Here is a 7,822-nt window from a genome sequence, read left to right on the forward strand (position 1 = left end):
TTCTTAAACATTATATGCATCCTAGAGGCCCTGGCAGATGATGGTGGTGCTCAGGCTGGACTGCCAACCTCTTCAAGCAGAGCTTGACTAGAGCCTGTGCTTTCCCCAACCCTGCTTCACTCCTAACCACAGCCATAGCCTTTGCTTTATACAAGGTACCCGGGGTCTGATAGTGGCCAGAACCTGGTCCAGAACCAAACATAGCCTTGTCTGGCAGAATGGGGAAGAGGCCCACTCTCCTCTAGCACACTCTAGATGCCCTCTCCTGCCTTTCTTGCCCCTGCCCATCATAGTGTGTCCAAACTATATGTGGAGGGTAAAAGCTTTCTGTGCCCACCATGGTACCCTATGTCTCCACCTCTGATGCCTCTACAGGACCGGGGGTTGCATGGATGGGGAAACAGAGCCTGAAGTATGCTGTCTGCCTGAGCTGGGCCTCCATCAGCCTCCCTCTCCTCATGTGCCCTCCCTGGAAGCCCTGTTGAGATCCCCAAGCTTTGGAAACAGCCTCAAGGATTGAACGGGTCTACCGGTGTTCCGGTTCATCCTCAGGACGGTGATCAGGTGTATGCTGTGCCGAGCAGCGGGGTCAACCTTGGGCCTGTGACCCCCAGCTAGGTAGAGGGCCTCAGGGTCCTTTCACCTGCAGTGGCTGGGCTGGTATCTGAGTCACAGAAGTATTTAGGCCTGTGTCTGATCCTGGGGATTTGTGACTAGGGGGCCTCCTCCCCTTGGCTTGGCTTGTTAGCCTCTGAGTGTCTGTAGACACCTGGTCAACATCCCTGTACCTGTGGCTGGATTAGGGTTTCAGGTCATCCCAGACCCAAAGTATGTTTGTGCACCCTTGTGAGCCTCAGCACAGTGCCAGGAACCTCTTGGTGTGGGTCCCCCATGTCAGCCATGTAACTCTATTGACTTTTCTTTTCTGCAGCCAGGAGCAGTATCAGCCCCTATGTCTGAGGGCTGCTGTGACCACTAGATGAACGGCACATGGTGGAAATGGCAGCTGAGCATTGCCATTACTCCCACTGCCCACGAGAACACATTACTTTGCAGGCTAATGCAGTGTCTGCATGACCTGCCATTTCTTCCCCAGATTTTACTTACTAACAAATCACCTCCTCACTCCCTTGCCTCCCTTCCGTATACCCACCCATGGTCTATCTATTCATCCACACATCTACTCACCCACCTATCAACCCAGCAACCATCCATATACCCATGCATTCACTCATCCATCCATCCAAGCGTCCGTCTACCTACCTATATACACATTCACACATCCATCCATACAGCTGCCCATTTTACATCCACCACCCAACTACCTACCCATCCATCACTCCATTCACCATTCACCTCATTCACCCATCCATCACCCCTTCTCCACATTTCCTTCCCCCCTCCTTCCTTTTCTCCTTCCCATGTTTGCTCCATGTCATCCTGGTTCACGGGCCCATTTCCCTGATTAGAGAAGTTGTTGCAGACATTAGGCACCGAAGACCAGCCAGGGTGATTTGGCTGAGGCCAGCCTGTTAGAAGCATGGAATCTTCTGTACAGGGCCTGTTGGTCTGAGGAGTCAGCACCTTTGGAATTGACCTTGGAGATCTGCCACTTGGGACAGAGCAAGTTGTGTGGGTCACAGATCCTGGACCTGCTATTGAAATAGCTGTCCACAATCAGCTCCCTGCGTCGGCATGGGTGTGAACGTCTCCACAGGAAGTCTGAACATGGTCTGACCTCCCATGCCATTAGGGCTCTCCAAGCCCCCACCAAGGAGTCACCCCAGAGGCCAGAAGCTCTCCTATGACCTCCCTCACATGCAACCAAGAGTGCCCTCAGATTACTGTGCTGTAAGTTGCTTGAAATAAAGTCCCCCTGGTGGTTAAGCCTGCCAGGAGGTACAGTCCTAACTGCCACCATGTCTGCTCTGCTGCTCTTCAGTCTGGTCTCACTGTGTCATACTCATGTAAACTATTTCTAGAACTTTGAAATCCAAGTGACAAGAGCCCAGGAAAGTCCCCGCCTCCCTGCTCTTCTCCAGCCCGTTAGGTCATCATTTCTTTTTATCCATTTACATATTGTGGTGTGTCTGAAGGATGTACATGCACGTGTGGACATGGATGTACGAAGGCAAGAGGATCTCAAGTATCATTTCCTCAGGCACCATCTACCCTTTTATTTTTGAGACAGGGTAGATATGGGTGTTTGTTTGTGTGCATTTGTAGGTGCATGTGTGTGCTGGTGTGTGGGAGGTGCGTTTATGCAGAAGCATTTGTATATGCAGGTATGTATATGTGTGTTTGCACACACGTGGGGTGCATGTGCATATGGGCACATGCGTATCCACATGTGTGTTCAGATCCAAGGGGGAACATGTATTTGTGGTACATGTGTGTTCCAGTACCTATGTGCTTGTTGGTGCATGTGTGTGTATCTGCATGTGTGTATGGGTGTTGGCGTGTGCAGGTACATGTGTGTTTGCAAGTACCTATGTGTGTATGTGTGCATCTGTGTGTAGAACATGTGTGTATACAAGTGCATGTGTATGTGCAGAGGTGTTTGTGTAAGTCCATGTGTATATGAAAGCATATGTGTGTACCCAGGTACACACAAATAAATAAATATAATTTTAAAAAAGAAGAAAAGTCAAAGGGAAAAACTGCTGTTGTCTCCTAAGCACAGCTCAGGAGCTACAAGACAGGGCTTGCAGCCTGCTGACCAGAGCTGAGCTCCTGGCCACAGTCACCTGCAGAGGGCGAGGGTGGGCTGGAGGCTGCAGGCTGCAGGCATTTGATGAAAGAATGTACATCACACCGACATTCTGCTATTAAGGAAAAAGGAATACTGGGGTCCAGCGCCAATACAGGGCAAGAAGGCAGCTGTGACTGAATGGGGACACTCAGCAGCAGTCGGTGTGGGCACAGTTCCTTCTACTTTACCACAGCTCACTAAAGTAGAAGAAAATCCCGCAAGCAGGGAAGGTCATGAAGGGGAGGGTGGTGGTGCAGGGGTGTCTGCCATAAGGCAAAGAGGCTCCAGAGAAACACAAGGAAAGGCAAGTAGCTAAATCATAGAAGGGTGAGTGACCCAAGCAGGCACTTCACAGCCCAGGGCATCCAAGTATTTGGCAGGGTTGGGTGGCATTTCTGGGGATGGAACTCAAGGACTCAGGGGGCTAAGCAGGCCCTCTAGCACTGAGGTACTCCCAGGCCTCCTTTTACTTTTTATGTTCAGACAGGGTCTCACCAAGCTGCCCAAGTTGGCCTTGAACTTGAGATTCCCCTGTATCAGCCTTCTATGTAGCTGGGATGAGAGCTTGAGCCACCGGGCCTGGCTCATTGAAACTGTAATAAGCATATGGCAAGGTGCTCATTTTAGAAAAGGGAAGTTCAGTTTACAGCAAGAATAAACAAGTAGCTGCTCAGCAATTGACTCCGAAAACCATCTTGCCAGGCATGGAAAGGCCATAATCTGGTCAGAAGTGGCCCGGCTCGGCTCACTTGGGGAGACTGCATTGCTGCTAAGATGTACATGTGGCTAACCCACTAACTCATACCACACACTTTGAAGACAGTGTAGAGGTGTGGAAATTATTGTTGTCTTTAAAGAGTTTGCATGGATGTGTGTTTTGCAATAACTACTGAGCGTGTTATGAGTATTGTTCTGATATCTCAACATAATAAAAATAATGAATAAAAGCATGTTTGTTTGTTTGTTTTTTGTTTTGTTTTTCCAGGGGAAGGGGATTTGTTTGTTGCGACAGGATTTCCCTGTGTAACAGCCCTGGCTGTTCTGGAACTCCATTTGTACACCAGGCTGTCCCCAAACTCACAGAGATCCTCCTGCCTTTGTTTCCTGAGTACTGGGAATAAGGGCATGTGCCACCAAGCCTGGCTGTGCATGTTTATTTCTTAAATTCTTATTGTGACAGTCAAATTAAAAAATGTGGAATGCTTCATGAATTTGTGGGTCATCCTTGCACAGGGGCCATGGTAAACTTCTCTATAGAGTTCCAATTTTTAGTATATGTGCTGTCAAAGCGAGCATATTTATTCTTAAGAGGCTAAAGATGTTAGTTACTCCACCTGGGTTTGTGGAGCTGTGCACATGAATGAGCACACGGGGCCAAGAGCAAAACACCCTCCAGGAGCAGGAAGCCTAGAATCAACCCAGTCAACAATCAGGACATGCCTTTGGGTGTATATGTACATGTATGCATGTGTGTCTGCATAAGTTTATGTATTCGGTATATATGTATGTGAGTGCATAAGTTCATGTATGTGCAGTGTATATATGTGGTATGAGTACACATGTGTGCGTGAGCTTGTTGGTGTGTGGTGTTTATATGTCTGTGAGAGCATATGTGAGCATGAACTCTTGTGTGTTTGTAGGATGTGTATGGAGGAGCACGTGTGTGTGTCATGCATGTGTGTGCACGTATTTTTGCTTGTGTATTCATGTGTAGGTGCATGTTTCAACATGAGTCTTCTTGTCACTTCTGACATTATGAAGTGCCAAGTATGGTCCTATGTACATGTCTACTATGTTTTACAGGAAACTATTAGTTTGTCCCCTTAGAGTCAGGCCCTTGTGGGTTCCCACAAGCCCAGGGTGAGGCCTCAGTTCCACATCCTGCCCAGCTCTCGGAACTGCCTGTTTCCTCACTGTCAGTCATTTTGAGTGGCAGGAGGTGAGAACTCGTGGTTTCTATTTTAATTTCCACAATTCACAGTGTGTTGAGTGTCTGCTGAAGTTGGTTGTGAAATATCCCTCACATGCTCAATTGTTTGAACATTGGTCCCCAGTGGTGGTGTTGTCTGGGAGGCTAGGGAATTTCTGGGAGATGGGACTTGATTGGAAGCTGATCTCTGGGACAGGGAGCCGCTGTGTGACTTTTCCAGGGGAGTTATGAACAAATGTCTATTCATCCCAAGTACAGCACAGACAACAGATCAAAAGTCTGAACAGCTTAGTGAGCCAGTAAGATTGGGGTGCTACTGACAAGAGTGTCGGTGAGGGTGTACATAAAGGACCATGGATAACTTAAAAGTCAGCTGCAGCATGGACATGCCCACCCCAGCACCAGTGATGACTTGGAAAAGCAGCATCCCTGGAGCTCCCTGCACAACATGTAGGCAGTTCCACAGAAGAGTCTCCTCTTTAGCCATCATTATGGTTCATATAATCTCAGGAGGGGCCTCCTAAGTCTTATGTTTCATGGTCTTTCAGAATCTTTGATCTTCAGCAGACTCTCAAGGAGCGATTGCTTCAGTTAGGAAGAGGTAGCTGCACAAATGGAGCCTTGAGGGTTAGAGCCAGCCTAGGATTTCTGGCAGCTTTGCTTTGCTTCCTGGTTGGCTAAGATGTGAACAAGCTGCACACCTTGCTGTCACCATGGCTTCCCCCACAATGACAGACTGAATCACCCCAGTCTCTTAGCCAAAGTAACCTGGCCTTGTTGAGGTTGCTCATTCTTTAGTATTTGGTCACAGCAACAAGAAAAGTGACTGCTACTGTGTCTCTGCCTGTACTGTGTGTGCTGTTATTGTGTCTCTACCAGTAGTGTGTGCTGCCACAGTGTCTCTGTCTGTACTGTGTGTGCTGCCACAGTGTCTCTGTCTGTACTGTGTGTGCTGTTACTGTGTCTCTGCCTATAGTGTGTGTGCTGCTGGTAAACTTGCTTAAATATTATGTCTGATGTTTTGAGTTTTTTGCTTCCTTCTTAAAATATGGGAGCCCTATTCTTGTCACAAATCCATCATTGGATAAATGAATTGCAAGTATTACCTCTAAGCCATTGGATTGTCTGTTACTATTTCTTTTCCTTTTTTCCATTAAAAGCAATGTTTCATTTTAAGTTTCATCTATCTATCTATCTATCTATCTATCTATTTTGTAGAGGTCTGACCTCCTGCTATGGCGCACATGTGGAAGTCATAAGACAACTTATAGGAGTCAATTTTCTCCTTGCATGGTATGGTCCTGGGGAGTGAACTCAGATCATCAGGCTTAATGGCCAGCACCTTTTCCTGATGAGTCATCTTGCCAATGCAAAAGGGATGTTTTATTATGGTACACAATAGCCTAATGTGAATTGTCTTTGGAAAGATAATACAAAAACAAACAGGAGGAATAATAAAAACAAATATATTACATTTTAGAAGAAAATAATTGCTTGCTCAAGACTTTGTTTTAAAGGGGGAAATTTAGAGGTGTGTCAAGCATTTTAAACCAAAACAAATTTTTGTTGTTCTTTTAACATGATGAAAGAAGAACAACACACTCCCTGGGTGAATCAGTATCATTAAGTTAGCCACCTGGGCCACAGAAGCACTCTGAGAAACACTGATCTAAGCCACTCCCCAACAGCTCTTCTTTAACACACTTTACTGTTGTTTGCTTTAATTATCCCCCCCTCCTCTTTCTCCTGGTCCTCTCCTCTTCTTCCTCCTCTTCCCATCCCCCTCTTCACTGGGTCCAGCCTGCCTTGGTCCTGAAAACTAGGACAGCAAAGAAATGAAGAAAGGATGTCAGTAACACACACGCGAGCGCGCGCGCACACACACACACACACACACACACACACAGAGAGAGAGAGAGAGAGAGAGAGAGAGAGAGAGAGAGAGAGAGAGAGAGAGAGAGAGAGAGAAGCTGGAATCAGGTGGGCTATGCTCACTTAGCAGGTTTATTTCACACATCAGGAGAAGAGAATTAGCTAGTCTCTAATTAGAGGTCTCTGTAGGGGAGCTGTCTCAGGTTACAGTCACCTGGGAGGAGGAAGCTCCAGTTGCTTGGGTTTTTTGTTTGTTTGTTTTGTTTTTTGCATACCCCTATAGACGGATTTTTTCTTTGGGCCATCAGCTCACAAAAATCGACAAAGAGACTTATTAATTATGAAAGCTTGGCCTTAGCTTAAGTTTGTCTCCAATTAGCTCTTATAACTTAAATTAACCCATATTTTTTAAATCTATGTTTTCCCACGCTCTCTTGTCTCCATTTTGCCCATCCTGCTTTCTCTGTGTCTGTCTGGCAGGCAACTCCACCTCTCTTCTTCCCAGAATTCTCTCTGTCCAACATTCCCTGCTATACCTCCTGCCTAGCTATTGACCAGTTAGCTTTTTATTAAACTAATCACAGTGACACATCTTCACACAATGTAAAGGAGTATTTCACAACATACACTGGCCAATCTTTTGAAAACATTGGTAGTTGGACCGGAGAAAGGCTTTGCCAGTTCTTAGCCTGGCTGGTATAGGAAAGGCTTTGCTATGCCTCTTAACCTCCCTCAACTGGAGGAAGGCATGGGTTTGAGGCCTTGAGTTTCTGGTCAATAATACACAGGACTTCATGCCTTCTTTATATCCACTCAAGGCTCTCAGCTCCCCATGCCACTACTGTTAGACCCCTGAAAACTCAAGTATCCGGGGTCTCAGGCCAGGTTCGCGGTCACCCAAATCACCAGGCGGATTCGAGAGCTTGCTGCAAACTGCACGAGGCTTTATTGTAATTTAACGAACTAACCCCATGTTAGCTCGGGTCTTTCACCCACCCGCCATGGCGGACAGCTAGAAAAGACGGCTCCTACGGGCTCCCAAAAGATCTTATAGGGCAGCGTAAGGGGAGTGTCTAGGGGTACGCACAGGCTTACGCACAGGCTCATGATTGGTGTGCTTCCAGGCTTGGAGGACTTGCCCTGTGTTGATTGGTCAACTGGTTGTTATGGCTCATAGGCCCTCCCAGGGTGGTTGCTATGCTCTCTACGTCATTGTCATGCGCTTGTCCGTAAAGCACACCCAGGGTCGTAAAGCATAGCGCCACCAG

General features: G+C 47.1%; 1 non-coding gene across 1 annotated transcript; it reads right to left on the reverse strand.

Moving 5' to 3' along the window:
- Positions 1–3,940: 3,940 nt before the first annotated feature.
- On the reverse strand, positions 3,941–4,048 carry LOC113834980. The gene has a single exon (XR_003484046.1). It is a non-coding gene; the product is annotated as a U6 spliceosomal RNA (small nuclear RNA).
- Between the last annotated feature and the right edge of the window lie 3,774 nt (positions 4,049–7,822).

This window comes from Cricetulus griseus, chromosome 3, assembly GCF_003668045.3.
Source record: "Cricetulus griseus strain 17A/GY chromosome 3, alternate assembly CriGri-PICRH-1.0, whole genome shotgun sequence".
Classification (NCBI taxonomy): domain Eukaryota; kingdom Metazoa; phylum Chordata; class Mammalia; order Rodentia; family Cricetidae; genus Cricetulus; species Cricetulus griseus.